At 45.4% G+C, this 14116-nt stretch overlaps 1 protein-coding gene across 1 annotated transcript in view; it reads right to left on the bottom strand.

Moving 5' to 3' along the window:
* The window catches only part of LOC139575869 (switch-associated protein 70-like), a 29315-nt gene that overhangs the window by 7601 nt on the left and 7598 nt on the right, over positions 1 to 14116 (bottom strand). The gene's annotated exons all lie outside the window — the stretch shown is intronic.

Genomic DNA, 14116 nt, shown 5'->3' on the forward strand with positions numbered 1-14116 from the left:
CTGGCTTGAGCAGGGGGACCTTGCGTGCGCTGCAGGATTTTAATCCATGACGGCGTAGTGTGTTACTAATGGTTTTCTTTGAGACTGTGGTCCCAGCTCTCTTCAGGTCATTGACCAGGTCCTGCCGTGTAGTTCTGGGCTGATCCCTCACATTCCTCATGATCATTGATGCCCCACGAGGTGAGATCTTGCATGGAGCCCCAGACCGAGGGTGATTGACCGTCATCTTGAACTTCTTCCATTTTCTAATAATTGTGCCAACAGTTGTTGCCTTCTCACCAAGCTGCTTGCCTATTGTCCTGTAGCCCATCCCAGCCTTGTACAGGTCTACAATTTATCCCTGATGTCCTTACACAGCTCTCTGGTCTTGGCCATTGTGGAGAGGTTGGAGTCTGTTTGATTGAGTGTGTGGACAGGTGTCTTTTATACAGGTAACGAGTTCAAACAGGTGCAGTTAATACAGGTAATGAGTGGAGAACAGGAGGGCTTCTTAAAGAAAAACTAACAGGTCTGTGAGAGCCGGAATTCTTACTGGTTGGTAGGTGATCAAATACTTATGTCATGCAATAAAATGCAAATTAATTACTTAAAAATCATACAATGTGATTTTCTGGATTTTTGTTTTAGATTCCGTCTCTCACAGTTGAAGTGTACCTATGATAAAAATGACAGACCTCTACATGCTTTGTAAGTAGGAAAACCTGCAAAATCGGCAGTGTATCAAATACTTGTTCTCCCCACTGTACCAATAGACTATTCAAAGAGGGATGCAAGCCCTTGTAGCCGGAATGTTAAATACAGCAGCCAATAGAACTCAGGTAGGCTATAGCAGTTACTTATTCCGAGCCATAACCATTCAATCTTCATGAAGAGAAGTGAAAGCCGTGTGCATCTAATTCAAGTCCTATATTATTCAAGGAGGACATTAGAATGATGACGATAAGGACTATGAAACGTATTTTATTTAACTATTGAAAAAGAGGAAGAAATGAAGCAACAATAGAGAGAGAAAGAGGAGGTAGGCTAATAACATTAGGGGAAATATTATGAAAGGTAGGCCTATATACACTGCTCAAAAAAATAAAGGGAACACTTAAACAACACAATGTAACTCCAAGTCAATCACACTTCTGTGAAATCAAACTGTCCACTTAGGAAGCAACACTGATTGACTTGGAGTTACATTGTGTTGTTTAAGTGTTCCCTTTATTTTTTTGAGCAGTGTATATAGGCCTACCTTTCATAATATTTGCCCTAATGTTATTAGCCTACCTCCTCTTTCTCTCTATTGTTGCTTCATTTCTTCCTCTTTTTCAATAGTTAAATAAAATACGTTTCATAGTCCTTATCGTCATCATTCTAATGTCCTCCTTGAATAACCAAACTCTGTTCGGTTTGGCGATGGGTCAGTCATGGTGTGGGGTGGCATTTCTTTGTGGGGCCGCACAGCCCTCCATGTGCTCGCCAGAGGTAGCCTGACTGCCATTAGGTACCGAGATGAGATCCTCAGACCCCTTGTGAGACCATATGCTGACACATGCACATTTGTGGCCTGCTGGAGGTCATTTTGCAGGGCTCTGGCAGTGCACCTCCTTGCACAAAGGCGGAGGTAGCGGTCCTGCTGCTGGGTTGTTGCCCTCCTACGGCCTCCTCCACGTCTCCTGATGTACTGGCCTGTCTCCTGGTAGCGCCTCCATGCTCTGGACACTACGCTGACAGACACAGCAAACCTTTTTGCCACAGCTCGCATTGATGTGCTATCCTGGATGAACTGCACTACCTGAGCCACTTGTGTGGGTTGTAGACTCAGTCTCATGCTACCACTAGAGTGAGAGCACCGCCAGCATTCAAAAGTGACCAAAACATCAGCCAGGAAGCATAGGAACTGAGAAGTGGTCTGTGGTCACCACCTGCAGAATCACTCCTTTTTTGGGGGTGTCTTGCTAATTGCCTATAATTTCCACCTTTTGTCTATTCCATTTGCACAACAGCATGTGAAATGTATTGTCAATCAGTGTTGCTTCCTAAGTGGACAGTTTGATTTCACAGAAGTGTGATTGACTTGGAGTTACATTGTGTTGTTTAAGTGTTCCCTTTATTTTTTTGAGCAGTGTATATATATCAGCCTACAAATTATACAAATAAGCTCTATTAAATTTCAAAATGTATAACTTTGTAACTTTGTAGGCCACATGTGCTGCACCAGAATTGTATGTTCTCGCCCTGCTTTATCATATTTTGAACGATGTGCGTAAATCCAGTCCATAAAATCCAGTACAGTAATACAGTTCACACTCAAAAAGATTAGCCTAGCAGAGCTGGTTTAATTTATTTACCCAAGAGAGCATACAGTGCCTTTGGAAAATATTCAGACCCCTTGACTTTTTTCACAATTTGTTAGGTTACAGCCTTATTCTAAAATGGATTAAATAATTTTTCCCCCTCATTAATCTACACCCCATAATGACAAAGCAAAAACAGGTTTTTAGACATTTTTGCTAATTGATATACAAAGAAAACCTGAAATATCACATTTACATAAGTATTCAGACCCTTTACTCAGTACTTTGTTGAAGCGCCTTTGGCAGAAATTACAGCTTCGGGTCTTATTGGGTTTGACGCTACAAGCTTGGCATACCTGTATTTGGGGAGTTTCTCCCATTCTTCTCTGCAGATCCTCTAAAGCTCTGTCAGGCTGGATGGGGAGCATCGCTGCACAGCTATTTTCAGGTCTCTTCAGAGATGTTCAAATCGGGTTGAAGTCCGGGCTCTGGCCGGGACACTCAAGGACATTCAGAGACTTGTCCTGAAGCCACTCCTGCGTTGTCTTGGGGTCATTGTCCTGAACCTTTACCCCAGACTGCGTTCCTGTGCGCTCTGGAGCAGGTTTTCATCAAGGATCTCTCTGTACTTTGCTCTGTTCATCTTTGCCTCAATCCTGACTAGTCTCCCAGTCCCTGCCGCTGAAAAACATCCCCACAGCATGATGCTGCCACCACCATGCTTCATCGTAGGGATGCTGCCAGGTTTCCTCCAGACGTGACACTTGGCATTCAGGCCAAAGAGTTCAATCTTGGTTTCAACAGACCAGAGAATATTGTTTCTCATGGTCTGAGAGTGTTTAGGTGCCTTTTGGCAAACTCCAAGCGGGCTGTCGTGTGCCTTTTACTGAGGAGTGGCTTCCGTCTGGCCACTACCATAAAGGCCTGATTGTTGGAGAGTTGCAGAAATGGTTGACCTTCTGGAAAGTTCTCCCATCTCCACAGAGGAATTCTAGAGCTCTGTCAGAGTTACCATCGGGTTCTTGGTCATCTCCCTGACCAAGGCCCTTTTCCCCCAATTGCTCAGTTTGGCCGGGCGGCCAGCTCTAGGAATAGTCTTGGTGGTTCCAAACTTCTTCCATTTAAGAATGATGGTCACTGTGTTCTTGGGGACTTTCAATGCTGCAGAAATGTTTTGGTACACTTCCTCAGATCTGTGCCTCGACACAATCCTGTGTCTGTATGTGTATGTAAACTTCTGACCCACTGGGAATGTGATGAAAGAAATAAAAGCTGAAACAAATCATTCTCTCTACTATTATTTTGACATTTCACATTCTTAAAATAAAGTGGTGATCCTAACTGACCTAAGACAGGGATTTTTTTACTAGGATTAAATGTTAGGAATTGTGAAAAACTGAGTTTAAATGTATTTGGCTAAGGTGTATGTAAACTTCCGAATTCAACTGTACATATAAATATATGGATGAATGTTTATTGGTCAATAAAGGCCATGTTGTTTTAGATACTAGTCTGGAAAATATTGCATTGAGAGACCTTTGTCCATAGACGCCACATATCAAGTTTCGTGTAGATCGGTCATTCGTTACCAGAAGAGTAGTATTTTTCACAAAATTCAAAATGGCAGAAAATCCATCATGGCGGACCTTATGTGTCCTTAAGGCAAAATTGTTCCTTGTGAGGAAAGGGACCTATGTAGCGAATTTTATGACTTTAGGTCAAACGGGGTGAGGTGCGTGACCTTCCAAAATTAGCATTTTCTATCTGTTGTTAGAGCCACCATCTGGCCAATCAGTGTACTTTTGTAAATGCCGAATCTCTATAGCAAGGCGCATCATTCACCCAAGTTGTCAAAATCGGGCCAATGCTGTCTGAGATATCGCATCTGACTTACGTATGAACATACAAACGTACTAACGGACGGAGACAGATCCACAGTACCCTCCCCGATTTCATCGTGGGGGACAATGATCTGTTTCTGAAATTCATAAACATTTCTAACATAATATGCTTTATTCACTGCATTTGGGAATTAAGGTAAGTTCTCTACAAGTTTTACACTAGTTAAACTTGGGTCAAAGTTAAGCATGAGACTTCACGGTATGGTGTTCATTAATGAGGAACTGAAACTCCTCTGGGAATAACAGAAACCACAGCCCCCCATAACCCCCTCCCCCAGGCAATACTATGAGAGCATCTGAGCCATGTGACAAATAACAAATAAACCTTCACTAAACAAATTGTATATCAAAACAGCAATACTTAACTGTAAACATAAAATGTATATTTGTATACATGTACAAAAATATATAATAAAAGGGTATGGGAGAAAGCAAGTGGAGAGAGAGAACGAGAGAGAGCAGTCTGGGAGAGATAGCGAGAGAGAGAGATAGCGCGAGAGAGAGATGGCGTGCGAGAGATACAGAGAGTGCGAAAGCGAGAGATAGCGCGAAAGCGAGAGATAGCGCGAGAGAGAGAGATAGCGCGAGAGAGATAGCAAGAGAGAGATAGCAAGAGAGAGATAGCAAGAGAGAGATAGCAAGAGAGAGATAGCGAGAGATAGCGAGATAGATAGATAGAGATAGAGAGATATATAGACAGAGAGAGAGATAGCGAGAGAGAGAGAGAGAGAGAGAGAGATAGCGAGAGAGAGAGAGATAGAGAGATAGCGAGAGAGAGAGAGATAGAGATAGCGAGAGAGATAGAGATAGCGAGAGAGAGATAGAGAGAGAGAGAGAGAGAGATAGAGACCAGAGGAAGATAGAGAGATAGAGAGATACCGAGAGAGAGATAACGAGAGAGATAGCGAGAGAGCTGGCGAGAGATCACGAGAGATAGCAAGAGAGAGATAACGAGAGAGATAACGAGAGAGATCGTGAGAGATCGCGCGAGAGAGATAACGAGACAGAGATAGCGAGAGATAGATAGAGATAGAGAGAGAAATATAGAGAGATAGAGAGAGACCAGAGGAAGATAGAGAGATAGAGAGAGGTATAAATAGAGAGATAGATAGAGAGATAGAGAGAGAGATGTCGAGAGAGATAGCGAGAGAGAGAGATAGCGAGAGAGAGAGATAGCGAGAGAGATAGATAGCGAGAGAGATAGATAGCGAGAGAGATAGATAGCGAGAGAGATAGATAGCGAGAGAGATAGATAGAGAGATAGAGAGATATAGATAGAGAGATAGCGAGAGAGAGAGAGATAGCGAGAGAGAGAGCGTAAGAGAGATAGCGAGAGAGATAGAGAGAGAGACTGATAGATAGAGAGAGAGATGGATAGAGAGATAGAGAGAGATAGAGACCAGAGGAAGATAGAGAGATATAAATAGAGAGAGATAGATAGAGATAGCGAGAGAGAGAGAGAGAGCGAGAGATAGCAAGAGAGAGATAGCGAGAGAGATAGCGTAAGAGAGATAGCGAAAGAGAGATAGCGAAAGAGAGATAGCGAAAGAGAGATAGCGAGAGAGAGATAGATAGCGAGAGAGAGATAGATAGCGAGAGAGAGATAGATAGCGAGAGAGAGATAGATAGCGAGAGAGAGATAGATAGCGAGAGAGAGATAGATAGCGAGAGAGAGATAGATAGCGAGAGAGAGAGATAGCGAGAGAGAGAGATAGCGAGAGAGAGAGATAGATAGCGAGAGAGATAGATAGCGAGAGAGAGAGATAGCGAGAGATAGATCGAGATATAGATCGAGAGAGATAGAGAGAGATAGCGAGAGAGAGAGATGGCGAGAGAGAGAGATAGCGAGAGAGAGATAGCGAGAGAGAGAGATAGCGAGAGAGAAATAACGAGAGATAAAGAGAGAGAGAGAGAGAGATATATAGATAGAGAGAGATAGCGAGATAGATAGAGAGATAGAGAGAGAGAGATATAGATAGAGAGAGATAGCGAGAGAGAGAGAGATAGATATAGAGAGATAGAGAGAGAGGTTTTCCTTGACTCAGGAAAGGGAGGCTGGGTAAGCGCTGACCTTTCATTCTGTCCATTATAATTGAATGCAGTAAAGAGTAGAGACAGAATTCCACCATATAATCAGCCTATTTTCTTTAACAGTCACACCTCCTTCACACAGCCACTGGACTTTTCCATCAAGTGCTTTCACCACAGACTTGAGAAACCGTGAAGCATTTTACAAATACTGTAACAGGCTCATTATAATATATTTTGTACATTCAGGAGTAGGCTACCTGTAAAATGACATCATGGATCATGTTAACTGAGGTCAGCCGACAACTGGTAGTATAATTCCCAAACTACTATAATAACCCTACAATGTAACTACTACAATCACCCCTGATGAGCCATGAACGTGTCCGTTTTAGTCTGGGTTGTCTCAGCTGGGAAAGTGGAAGAATGTGTGACAGGTCTGTGTAAAATGCTTGGGAACAGGCCTGGATGAGGACAGAACCTGTAGCTTTAACCATAGTATACAATCAACATTCTTAGTGTTAATTCTTAAGGGGCTACAGCCCTAAGGCAGAACAGTTAACTGTCATTTACAGCAGACAAACAGAGGACAATAAAGTGTGATTAGTAACAGGGAGAGGTGTGAGGATTCCCTGAGAGGGCAGGTCAGTTTCTGTGGGGGTCATAGTTCTGAATGAAAGGGGGTTTGACACTCTGAATAACATTTTAATGACAAGTGGTGTGAAGCTACATAGTAATTATGTGAGAGAGCGAGCGAGAGAGAGACAGAGGGTCTGCTATATAAATGGATGGAAAGTGGTGTTTGGGGAAACACACACATTGTAAAATCCATGCACACAAACAACAAGTGTGGGGTTAAAATTGGCAAAAAACGCACAGACTTCTTTCCACAGGGCCGTGGATTGAGACAGGGATGCAGCTTGATGCCCACATTCTTCAACATATACTGTATATCAACAAATTGTCGAGGGCACTAGAACATTCTGCAGCACCCGACCTCACCTACTAGAATTTGAGTCAAATGTCTACTGTTTGCTGATGTGGTTCTTCTGTCCCCAACCAAAGAGAGCCTACAGCAGCACATTGATCTTCTACACATATTCTGTCAGACCAGGGCCCTGTCAGTGAATCTCATTAAGACAAAAATAATGGTGTTCCAAAAATGGTCCAGTTGCGCAAATCACAAATCAAATTCCATTTAGACACCATTGCCCTAGAGCACAGAAAAAACTATACCTACCTCAGGCTAAACATCAGCACCACAGGTAACTTCCACAAAGCTGTGAACGATCTGAGAGCCAAGGCAAGAAGGGCCTTTACGCCATCAAAAGGAACATAAAATTAAATATCCCAATTAGGATCTGTCGAAAAATTATTGAATCAGTTATAGAACCCATTGTCCTTTATAGTTGTGAGGTCTTGGGTCCACTCACCAATCAATAATTCACAAAATGGCACAAACACCAAATGTACAAATTCAAACACTAAATAATGCATGCAGAGCAGAATTAGGACAATACCTGCAAATGATCAAGATCCAGAATAGAGTCGTTAAATTCTAGGACCACCTAAAAGGAAGCGATTCCAAAACCTTTCATAACAAAGCCATCATCTACAGAGAGATGAACCTAGAGAAGAGTCCCCTCTAGGGATTGGCATGAGAAATAAAGTACTTGAGTACTTGAACTGACATCAATAATTGATCTTTAACCAGAGATCACATTTTTTCTAATACAGTAAAACTATTTGATCAAAAAAGACAATGTTCATTTGTCTTGACTCCAGTGTTCCATTTGTACATGTGCATTTGCAGGACACAAAAAAACAAAAAGCAAACCAAGCATTGCACAGTTCTGCTCCTGAAATTCCCTTTGCCCTCCTTGTCCCACAAATTCTCAATGGACTGATTGACTCAAGTAGGACAACATGTGTTCCAACATTGAGCTGCAGTTTTGGAATAATTGCGTCATTTTCCATTTAGGGTTGTCACTCGTTACTATGCTATATCGTAAAAATTAATGAAACCCAATATTATCTTTTTGCTCTTCATCTTTACAATTTTACCACTTTTTCGTGATATCCAATTGGTAGTTAGTCTTGTCCCATCACTGCAACTCCTGTACGGACTCGGGAGAGGTAAAGGTCGAGAGCCATGCATCCTCCAAAACACAACCCTGTCAAGCTGCACTGCTTCTTAACACACTGCTCGCTTAACCCGGAAGCCAGCCTCACCAATGTGTCGGAGGAAACACGACAGGAGTCGCTAGAGCGCAATAGGACAAGGACATCCCGGCCGGCCAAACCCTCCCCTAACCCGGACGACGCTGGGCCAATTGTGCGCTGCCTGTGGTGGAAATTACAACATTATGTTATTCACATTACTCCATATTAGAATGTATTCTTATATATTAGCACTTTCACACTCTGTCTATTGTTCTGAGAGGAGCCTCTGAAGCTTAATGCTGACAGTTGATTTACGATGCCTTGATGATAAAACCTAAAGACTGCAAGCCATAATTAGTGTCTGTGTGAAATGTTGGCCTGTATGCCAGGGACAGGCAAAACCTCCCTCCAGTTTATTTCTCCCACATCGCAGATGAACACTGGACTTCATAATTTTAGGGAAGGACCTATTGTCCTATGTTGCATTAGTATTTCTGTATAATATCAGGCATCAAGGTAAGACCCAGTACTAGAAACCCCTGCCCAGACCCTCAGGAGGCATCTCACCGTGTACGCCGGATGGCCATCGACGACACGGGGAGAAGGGGTGGGCCTGGAAATAGAAGACAAAGGGCTGTGAGACACAGGCTTAATTTTAGACACATGGAATGTGGGATGAATACAAAGGGTATGGGGCAATAGAAGGCGAACAGCAGAGGGGCTAATGATCTTGGAGATGGGGAAAGGGCCGATAAACCGGGGGGACAGTTTGCAAGACTCCACCCAGAGGGGCAGATCCCGGCTGGACAGCTATACCTACTGCCCGAGACGATACCGGGGAGCTGGGTTCCGATGGTGATCCGCTTGTTGGCGATACCTGGAGGTGGTCTTGAGGAGGGCCTACCGGGCTCTCCTCCAGGTACAACAACAGCGGCGGACAAACATCTGGGCAGAATGTATGCCGACCTCCTCTTCCTGCTCAGGGAAGAGTGGGGACTGATACCCCAGGGAACACTCAAAGGAAGATAGGCCTGTGGCAGAGCAGGGAAGGGTGTTGCGGGCGTATTCGACCCACACAAGCTGCTGGCTCCAGGTGGTGGGGTTGGCAGAGACCAGGCAGTGCAGGGTACCGGGTGGCAGGCAAGACTGGAGGTGTGCTCACTTCAGGACCACGGAGCGGACGGCGTCAGGAACAAACATCTGGGGTTCGGCTGGGAACGCTGCGCCTCATGGACCTGCTTCCCTATTCCGTAGCTGAGTACCGTTGCCAGGCATGAAGTGGGAAGGATGGTCTCGGGTTTGAAGGGGTTTTAAACCAAGGCCTCATACCTTTTAAAGGGTTAATAAATTGTTTTATGATAAACTGTAAGGTCTCCTCTGTCTGTGTGTGTGTGTTAACACTTGTTTTGAGTGTTATGCCCTTCAGACAGTATCAGAAGGCGGAAACCGTCTACGCTTATACTCCTCCTGTTTGGGCCCCACCGTGGCTATCTGAGGTTCTGAGAACACAAGGCTGCCGCAGGCCTGATGAAAACAGTCACCTGTCAGAAAATGCTTAGACTTTTAATTGCTGACAAGATGGTTGCTGCTGTCAGGGGGAGGTTAGATTTATTAAAATGCTGTTGCCAGGGAAAGTCACGCAAGGAGGACTGGTGAGGCTATATGAGTTGCAGGATGTCTTAGACACTTTGCAGAACCTGGGGAGAGCTATCATATACTGTACTCTGTACCAACTTCTGCCTACAATTGTATTACTAAAGGATCATTTTAATCCTTAAACAAATAGTCTGTGTTTCCTTTCTACTACCAATATATACGTTTGATAATTATATAGACCTGATCATCTGTAGAAGAAATTGACCAACAGGTTCCGGGGCTATAGCGGCGAGACAGTGCATCTGGCTAGACATTCTTGGATCCCGGCCGGTATGAGAGGGAGAAGTTGAACCGTGTGAACAGCAGTGCCCATCTGGCTTGCCTGGAGTTGAGGCGATTGGCGGTGCGGAAATACTCCAGGTTCTTGTGGTCAGTCCACACGATGAACGGATGTTCCGCCCCCTCCAGCCAGTGCCTCCATTCCTCCAACGCCATCTTCCCCACGAGGTCAAGGGCAGAACGCTGGGACAGGACAGCCCCCACTCCGACATCCAAAGCATCGGCCTCCACCACAAACTGACGAGATGGGTCAGGCTGAACCAGGATGGGACCTGTGGTGAAGCGATGTTTGAGGTCCTGGAACGCCCGGTCAGCAGCTGGAGACCACGTAAATGGAGCCTTGGGTGAGGTTCGTGCTGACAGGGGGGAAGCCAGGGTGCTGTAACCCCGGATAAAGCGTCAATAGAAGTTGGCGAACCCCAGGAAACGTTGCAGCTGCACCCTGGACGTAGGCTGAGGCCAATCCATCACTGCTCTCGCCTTCCCGGGATCCATCTGGACACTCCCAGCAGAGATGATGTAACCCAGAAAGGGGATGATGGAGCGATGGAACTCGCACTTCTCTGCCTTCACAAACAGCTAATTCTCCAGAAGGCGTTGAAGGACCTGCTGGACATGGAGCACGTGTTCTTGAGGGGAGCGGGAGAAGACGAGGATGTCATCAATGTAGACGAAGACGAACCGGTTCATCATGTCGCGGAGGACATCATTCACCAGAGCCTGGAACACAGCAGGGGGCGTTGGCCAAAGGGCATGACCAGATACTCGTAGTGGCCACTGGTTGTGTTGATGGCGGTCTTCCAATCGTCCCCCTCTCGTATCCGCACCAGGTGATACGCTTTCCGTAAATCCAGCTTGGAAAACAGTGGCCCCCTGTAACGGCTCGAAGGCCGAGGAGATGAGTGGTAGCGGGTAACGGTTCTTAACTGTAATGTCATTCAGTCCACAGTAGTCAATGCACTGGCACAGGGTCTTGTCCTTTTTCTCCATGAAGAAGAATGGAAGAGCGGAAGTGACGTGGCCTGGGCCTTGCTGAACACCTCCCGGAGGTAATGGTACTCCGTGGGAATAGCGGAGAGATCCAGGGCACCTTCCGAGCCCCCAGAAAGACGTCACGGAGCAGGTTGTGCTGACTTCAGGCAATGGGCGTGGCAGAACGGGCTCGTTGGAGCCAGGAGAATCCCAATACCACGTGAATCAGAGGGGACTTGATGAGCAGGAACTGGATAGCCTCGCTGTGGTTCCCCAACATCCGTAGGTTGATGGGAGTGGTGTTGTGGGTGACTCGGCCTATAGAGCACCCGTCCAGTGCTCTAACATCCATGGGAATGGAGAGGGGCTGAGGGGGGATGTTCAGCTCGGACGCCAGGGTAGCGTCCAAAAAACTCTCGTCGGCCCCAGAGTCAATGAGAAACTGTGAGATTTGGACTGGTCTCCCCACAGCAGAATGACATGAAAAGGGGTGCGAGTAGGGGAAGCAGGAACATTTTCCATATGGCCCACCAGAGTACTTGTTCCTACCGGTGAGATTGGTTTCTTTAACGGACAAGAGGACACAACATGACCAAGAGTCTAACAATACAGACAACTCTTCATGTCAATCCTGTATTGCCATTCCGCTGGCGATAGCCCAGCTCTGCCTAGTGGCATAGGCTCAAGAAGCGGTGACTCAGCCGTCTTCGGCAGCCCTATGGCCGGCTGTTGTTCCCACACAGCAGTAGCCAAGGTGAGAGCCCTCCCGGACATCAGCGTGATGAGGTAGGCTATCTTGGATCGATCCGAGGGGAAGGAGGAGGGCTGAAGCTCGAAGACGAGGGCACACTGAGCTAGGAACGCCCGACAGGTGCTCGGTTCTCCATTGAAGCGTTCCGGAGGAGATAAGCGGGGCTCCCGAGAAGGTGGAGTTACCGATGAGTCGCTGCGGAGCTGTGGGGTTACCACCGTGGTATGCGGCCTCCCAGACAACTCGAGGAATTCGTACTATCAGATATCAAGGTAAGACCCAGATGCAGACCGTGTCGAAGTAACAATATAGCAACAGGGGCAAAGGTACAGGACGGCAGGCAGGCTCAGGTCAGGCAGAGGTCGGTAATCCAGAGGTGGAGCAAAGGTACAGAATGGCAGGCAGGCTCAGGCAGAGTGGTCAGGTGGATGGGTACAGAGTCAGGACAGGCAAGGGTCAAAAACCAAGAGGACGAGAAAAGAGACTGAGGAAAAGCAGGAGCTGACACAAAAACGCTGGTTGGTTGACAAACAAGACGAACAGGCAACAGACAAACAGAGAACACAGGTATAAATACACAGGGGATATTGGGGAAGATGGGCGACACCTGGAGGGGGGTGGAGACAATCACAAAGACAGGTGAAACAAATCAGGGTGTGACATATAAACAAGTAGTAAATGACCTAGAGACAGAAACCTGGCGCAATGTACATTTTGCTGTCTGTTGCTTGATAGCACAATGTACCTTTGTATAATTCTACACATCTGTTGTTTGTCATGAACATTCAGGAGAATGTACTTTGCTATAAAGAGCTACAACCCAAATCTGTTTGTTGGGCTCTCAGCGATCACTTAACACCATGCCCAAACCAGACACGCTCGTGCGTCAGCCTGCGCCATCGTGCACAAATTGATTTTGTCCCCCCACACCAAACGCGATCACGACACGCAGGTTGAAATATCAAAACAAACTCTGAACCAATTATATTAATTTGGGGACAGGTCGAAAAGCATGAAACAATTATGGAAATTTAGCTAGCCAGCTTGCCGTTGCTAGCTAATTTGTCCTGGGATATAAACGTTGAGTTGTTATTTTACCTGAAATGCACAAGGTCCTCTACTCCGACAAATAATCCACACATAAAATGGACAACCGAATCGTTTCTAGTCATCTCTCCTCCTTCCAGGCTTTTTCTTCTTTGGACTTTATATGGTGATTGGCATCTAACTTTCATAATAAGGTGTATTACCACAACCGACCGACCGACCTCAGTTCATCTTTCAATCACCCACATGTGTATAACCAATGAGGAGATGGCACGTGGGTATATGCTTCTAAAAGCCAATGAGCAGGACTTGCATTGCGTTCGTCGTCACAAATAGAAGCAAATTCTATTTTAGCGCTTGGCAAAGCAGAGGCTCGTTGGCGCGCGCGAGCAGTGTGGGTGCAATGACTGAATAAAATGTATGTGTACATTTATTTTGCAACGCGGTTTGGGTAGCGTGTAACTTAAGGGTGGTCATTGACCAACTCCATTATTGAAATAATTAATAATCAAGTTTGTTTGTTTTTAAGAAATCTAAAAGTCTCTCTCCTTTGAATCAGAAACGACACGCCTCATGGGTCTCCCGGTCACGGCCGGCTGCGACACAGCCCGGGCTCGAACCCGGATCTGTAGTGACGCCTCTAGCACTGCGATGCAGTGCTTCAAACCGCTGCGCCACTCAGGAGGCCCATTTGGTCTTCATTAAAGGTTAGGCATTTCAAATGATCACTGTTCCAGACATGAGATGCGAATCACTTCGCAATATTCTGTTATATTTTATTCTGTTATATTACATCATGTTTTTTTACTATAAAATAGGTGTCGAGTGTAATAAGGGTTCAGGAAATAAGAGCATCTTAATTAACAAAACAAGGATATGCCATTGCACAGCCATACCTTTTTGAAGATTGTGTTCGACGATATAATATAACTAGTTGTTATTACAGTGTCAATAAATTAATCTTAAATGGCACTTGTTTTTTTATTGACTGAATATATATGAGGCAATTTAGCAATTAGGATTTGTTATCTGTAACA

This window comes from Salvelinus alpinus, chromosome 5 (genome assembly GCF_045679555.1).
Source record: "Salvelinus alpinus chromosome 5, SLU_Salpinus.1, whole genome shotgun sequence".
Lineage (NCBI taxonomy): Eukaryota > Metazoa > Chordata > Actinopteri > Salmoniformes > Salmonidae > Salvelinus > Salvelinus alpinus.